Raw genomic sequence first — 6,814 nt, 5'->3', positions numbered from 1 at the left:
AAAATCCATACGTCATATATTGAACTGTCTAAATTGCCATACTAATTCTAAAGGAGCAACATATTTGACAGTTTACAGCGCCAAAACATTTTTTATCTGCATACATTTCAGGAAATCAAACGGGTGATGGTGAGTTCAGTCAGAAGTGAGGAGAGGAAAAATAATGAAAGCCCCACCCCTAATCTGATAAGTGGGTGGTAGATGCTCAGGCTGGCCCTACCGGCCTCAGCTCGGTGCCCGCCCGCACGCACGCACGCACACCACACACTCTAACAGAGAGCCACTCAGCTTAGAGAAGTAATGCTCAGACAGATGAATGTGTTCATTGCATTTTTTATTACTCTGTCCCCCAGGGTCGGTTCTAGGGCCCTCTTCCCTTTATACACTAAGTCACTCGGTTCCGTCATATCCTCACTGGTCTCTCCTCATGCTATGCGATTAACACTCAACTACTTTTCTCCTTCCCCCTTTCTGACCACCCAGGTATCGAACACGCATTCTCTGCATGGCCTGCAGATGATCTCAGCTTGGATGTCGGCCCACCACTCAAGCTCAACCCAACAAAAACGGAGATGGCTCTTCTCCCGGGTAGGCTTTCCCCCTTAAGACCTCTCCAACGATGTTTGAAAACGCCAAAGCCTGGCCCTCCCAGAGTGTCAGAGAACCTGACATGACCCTGTACAGCACCCTGTCATTTCCTGCAAACATCAAAGCGAGGGACTCGCTCCTTGCAGGTCATGCTCTACAACATCCGTTAGAGACCACCCTACCTCACACAGGAAGTGGCACAGTTCCTTAATCCAGCACTTTCTTCATCTCCCGTCTGAACACTGCAATCGCTGTTGGCAGAGGCCTCCCCGCTGAGCCATTAAACCCCGCAAACTTATCCAAAACGCTCAGCCGCCTGGTTTCAACCTTCTCAAGTTTCTCCTCTGTCCCGCTCCTTCTGCACACTCCACTGGCTTCCAGCGAAGCTTGATCCACTACAAACCCATGGGCTTAACTACAGAGCAGCAAGAGGAACTGTCCCTCGCGACCTTCAGGCTATGCTCAAAACCTAGACCCCAACCTGGCACTCTGTTTCTCCACCTCTGGTCTCTTGGCCCTTCCACCCTATAGGGAGGCAGCTCCGCTTCAACCATCGGAGCCGCATTATCTAGAGATATCTAAAACGTTAATGAAAGGAATACTTTGTAGAAGGCACCTTGGCAGCAATTACAGCGTGGTCTTTTCTGGATAAGTCTCTAAGAGCTGTTCACACCTGGATTATGCAACAATTTGCCCATTATTCTTTTCAGAAAATCTTCAATCGCTGTCAAATTGGTTGTTGATCATTGCTAGACAACCCTTTTCAGGTCTTGCCTTAGATTTTAAGTAAATTAAGTCAAAACTGGAACTCGGCCACTCAGGAACAAAAAGTTCACTGGCTTCTTGGTAAGCAATCCAGTGTAGATTTTAGCATTTAATTTTCCTGCTGAAAGGTGAAATGAATCTCCCAGTGTCTGTGAAAGCAGACTGAAACCGAGCTTTTCCGTCAATATTTTGCCTGTGCTAAGCTCATTCCATAAATTTTTCTATCCTGAAAACTTCCCAGTCCTTAACAATTACCAAGCAGCCCATAAATGGATGCACCACCATTCAAAAATCACATTGAGTCCATGCAAACCTTATTATGACTTGGTAATCACATTTTTATCTTCTGAAAATTATTTTGGCTTGACATAAACAAAGCGGCTTGAATACTATTGACTCAAGACATTTCAGATTAAAAAATGTAATACACTTGCTAAAAATGCTTCTTTTTTTTTTTAAACAACATAATTCCACTTGACATATGGGCTATTGTGTGTAGGCTATTTACAAAAAAATGCAGCCTATTACACAACAAAATGTGGAAAAAGTCAAGGGTGTGAAACATTCTGAGGCCACTAAACACACACACCACACACACAAAACGACAAATGTTAAACACCAGATATAGAAAGGGAAAAATCCCTCTGGAACTACATGGCAAACCATAACAAGTTGGCCATCTTTCAGATTATCATCATTCATGAAACCGTTCTATCAAGATTTAAGACACGTGCTCCTTTATCACACCCTCAGAGAAGCCAGACATTTGCCACAATATCGAGCACAGTTAACAAAATGCAATCAAATAATATACCGCTTTCTATTTCCACAGAAGCTTAAGTGTGCGTGGTGTTGAATTGATTTGTGAAACACTTAACTGTCGGGTAAAAAGCCTAAATGCCGTGTTCTCTGGTCCAACATTACATGACACATAGCTGTAGCCAACAACACATTAACAAAGGCACAGGAATATGCACTGTACATTTTTACAGGAATATGCTGAGAACATACAAGAGTACACACATCCCATATTCCACCAACACACACGTACCAGTACCAAGTCAAAATTGGACACACCTACTCATTCAAGGGGTTTTCTTTATTTTACTATTTCTACATTGTAGAAAATAATTGAAGACATCAAAACTATGAAGAGAGTAGTAACCAAAAAGTGTTAAACAAATATTAGATTCTTCAAAGTAGCCACCCTTTGCCTTGATGACAGCTTTGCACACTTGGCATTCTCTCAACCAGCTTCGTACCCTGGAATGCTTTCAATGAACAGGTTAAAAGCTGAAGTATCTTGAGTCAATTATTTACCCTTTTTATGGAAAGCCTAACATTCAGGAGTAAATGTGCTTATAAAATCACATAAGTTGCATGGACTCACTGTGTGCAATAATAGGGTTAACATTTTTTTTTTTAACTAGCAAGTCAGTTAAGAATAAATTCTTATTTACAATGACGGATGACATTGGGCCAGCTGTGATACGGCCTGGAATCAAACCCGGGTCTGTAGTGACGCCTCTAGCACTGATAACTAGTACCCTACACATTCAATCGGTCCCTCAACCGAGCAGTGAATTTCAATCTCAAAAACCAGGGAGTTTTCAATGCCTCGCAAAGAAGGCACCGATGGTAGATGTAAACAGACATTGATTATCCTTTTGAGCATGGTGAAATAAAGTAATCAGTTTACCCAATCACTACAAAATACAGGCATCCTTCCTAACTCAGTTGCTGGAGAGGAGGGAAACCTCAGGGATTTCACCATGAGCCAATTGTGACTTTTTAAAACAGTTACAGAGTTTAATGTATTGATATGAGAACTGAGGATGATCAACAACATGCAGTTACTGTGAAAGGAGCCTGTACAGAATAAAATATTTTCAAAACATGCGTCGTGTTTGCAGCAAGTACTTAAGTAATCAGCAAAAAAAAAAAATGGCAAGAAAATAGTTTTTTTTGTCCTGAATACAAAGCATTATGTTGGAGCTAATCAACACATCTGAGTAACAATCTTCATATTTGAATGCATAGTCATGGCGCATCATTTTATGGTATGTTTGTCAGCAGCAAAGGACCAGGGAGTTATTTTTGGGGGGGGTTGAAAGAAACAGAATACAGCTATGCACAGGCAAAATCCTAGAGGGAAAACCTGGTTCAGGCTGCTCCAACAGAGCAACTGGGAGATTAATTCACCTTTCAGCAGGACAATGACCTTCAAAACACTAGAGCCAAAATTACACTGGAGTTGCTTACCAAGACGACATTGAAGTTCTTAAGTGGCTAGTTAGTTTTGACTTAATCATCTTGAAAATCTAGGCAAGACTTAAATGGCTTCCTATCAATGATCAACAACCAACTGAGAGCCTGAAGAACTTTTAAAAGAATGGGCAATTTGCACAATCCAGGATGTGCAATACTCTTAGGCAGCTTACCCGAAAAGACTCACAAGCTCTTGAGACTTACCCAGAAAGACTCACAGCTCTTAGAGACTTACCCGAAAGACTAACTCTTAAGAACTTACCCAGAAAGACTCACAGCTCTTAGAGACTTACCCAGAAAGACTCACAGCTCTTAGAGACTTACCCAGAAAGACTCACAGCTCTTAGAGACTCACTGCTGTAATGATTCTAACATGTATTGACTCAGGGTCGAGTACTTATCTAATCAAAATATATCAGTGTTTTATTTTTTAAATAAATATTAGAATTTTTCTTAGATCTTTGACAAAAAATGGCAATCAAATCCATTTTAATCCCATTTTGTAACACAACATAATGTGGAATAAATCAAGAAGTGTGAATACTTCTCTGAAGGCACTTGCTTGTGTTGGTCTTCATCTGTTTTTGTTTTTACCCATGTATCTTTCCCCTGTCAGGTAAGAAACTATTCGGTGAGGGCTACAGCGGTCTGGAGTACGACTACCGGGGGCTGATCAAACTCTACAACTCAATAGGGAACTATGAGAAGGTGTTTGAGTATCACAACGTCCTGTCTGACTGGAACCGACTCCGGGATAGGCAGTTTGCTGTGGCGGATGCCCTAGAGGATGTTAATACTAGTCCCCAGCAGACACAGGAAGTGGTACAGACCTTCCTACTGGCCCAGAGCTATGGGCCCACACGAGCCTGCCTGGGCTGAGACACATACACACACAGCAAGAAGCATCCAGGATGGGACTGGTTCACCAACAACCCTCACACCAATCCAAGGAGCTAACTATTTATTTGACTTCTTTAAGAAGAGAACAGAGATTTTCAAAAAAGACTTACGTTTCATCATGGAAATTTCACAAACCGCCACCCTTTAAAAAAAAAAGTTAATTTTCTTACTTTTGCCTTTTTTAAATTTGGGTTTTGATAACTTCTTTTGTATCTGAACCAGTGTAGCTCTGACCACCAGGAGAATACACTGTCTCACACTGTCTCTCTCTGTTGGAGACATGGAATACCCTACTAAGTTATTTTGTCACCACAGCCCCCTCGTCGTAGTCAACGGCCACGACGAGGGGACTGCACTATATAGGGAATAGTGTGTCGTTTAGGACGCAGACGGAGAAATGTTTCTACCCACGTCCCTCCCAGGTGTCACCACAACGGAAGGACAATTTGAACGAAATGTGCCATGATTTATATGCATATATACACCATGACTGATAGGGGGCGCTGTGTTGAAGTCACGTGTCTACAACTTGGCACTACCCAACTGTTGTCAAAATGTTGGAAGCTAAAGAAATGCATTAATGTCTACATTTGTTTTTGCCACACTTATTTTATTAGACTCCTTAATGCATACCTTTAAATTGTGAGATAAAAATGTAAAACAGATTTTCGTTGTTGTTGAAAGTTCTAATGTTACTGTCCCCACTACAACAAAATGCCTAAATGCATGTCATTTTGTCCTTGAGAAACATTTTAATTTGAAATACTGCAGAATTCCATTCATTCTATGGAGGGCTGCTTCTTCTGGGGAATACCAATATGGCTGACCGGTGGCTTCAAAGCCTCTCATTGGCCAATACATAGCATCAGCAATCCAGCTTTTTTTATTACTTTTTTCTTCTATACATCATTGGTCAAGAGCTTGTTGTGACTAATACAGTGAACAATATTGCAGGTTTATCCCATCAGTTTGTTGTGTTCTAAAACAAACACTTCAGTTCCATTTTACAGATTAACTTTGGTCCTTTTATGAAGGATGGATTTGACTTTTAAAGACAATATTTGTTTGTTTTTTTTAAATCATTTTTTGGAGGTGGTTAGTAATCAGTGCGTTTAATATTACTCTAGTCACATGACTATTTTGTTTAATTTAATATTGCTTTCCATGCAGCGTAGTTCTGACATAGCTTAATTTAAATGCAAATATTATAATTTATATGCAGAGTGTGTTTTTTAAAAGCCCAATGCTATGGTTTCAGAAGGATGAGCCAAATTGATTTGTGACCTAAGGTGGGAGACCAGTGTCCTCTCAACACCATTCTGCAGACCAGTGTCCTCTCAACACCATCCTGCAGACCAGTGTCCTCAACACCATCCTGCAGTCTCACAGGGTTTCCGCCCACTCTTTCTTTTACATTGGAGTGAGTTTACAAGCAATCCTCCCCTTGCCTGTCTCTTCAGAACCACATTGAAAGTGTGTAGGTGTTGACATTGGGTTAAATGCCACAGCGTTTTCGCTTTTGCTAGATTACATGTCACCTCTTTTGTCTAACTGTGGAGTCTTTTTTTTTTTTAATATATATATAAAAAAAAAAAGCTTGACCTTTCCCTCCCTCCCAAAGCGCTGTAGGTATCGGGATGTCTGTTTTGTGCTAGTAGCGTGTCTGCAGTGTTATTACTGTCTGCCCCGTGCTGAAGTCCAAGCCTTAGCCCTTAAAGGACACTCAGCTGCAGCAGTGCTTTGACCTTCTCTGGCTCCAACTACTCATCTTTTTACGCCTTCTATGCTTGCTACTAAACCCCCTCCCCTCCTCCCTCTTCTTGTAACAACCCGACAGGCTGTCTGTGGGAAAAGCATAAGACTTTGACATCACCTCAAGGCCTTAACTATTGGAGTAGACATACAGTACCTACCTGCCAGGGACCATTTGACCAGCAGGTAATTCACCTTTTTTAATTTAACTAGGCAAGACGGTTAAGAACAGATTCACATTTACAATGACGGCTTAGGAACAGTGGGTTAACTTCCTTGTTCAGTGGCAGAACGACTGATTAAAAAAAATAAAAATAAAAAAATAAATGTTTTACCCTGTCAGCTCGGTGATTCGATCTAGCAACCTTTCGGTTATTGGCACAACGCTCTAACCACTAGGCTACCTGCCGCCCCCATAATGCTGCTACAAGGTCTCAAGTGACCAACTGACCACTCTAGAACTAAACATCTATTCTAGAACTGTGGAAGGAATGAAATAGAGCGCACCCAGACCATATTATAGACACCTTTTGGAATGTAT

General features: G+C 41.4%; 1 pseudogene; it reads left to right on the top strand.

Moving 5' to 3' along the window:
- The window catches only part of LOC112073233 (amyloid protein-binding protein 2-like), a 21,713-nt pseudogene extending 15,618 nt beyond the window's left edge, over window positions 1-6,095 (top strand).
- The last annotated feature ends 719 nt before the right edge of the window (window positions 6,096-6,814 follow it).

Source organism: Salvelinus sp. IW2-2015, unplaced genomic scaffold, assembly GCF_002910315.2.
Source record: "Salvelinus sp. IW2-2015 unplaced genomic scaffold, ASM291031v2 Un_scaffold2192, whole genome shotgun sequence".
NCBI classification, from domain to species: Eukaryota; Metazoa; Chordata; class Actinopteri; order Salmoniformes; family Salmonidae; genus Salvelinus; species Salvelinus sp. IW2-2015.
Note: the sequence above shows the minus strand (reverse complement) of the source record. Positions and strands in the feature narration are given on the sequence as shown.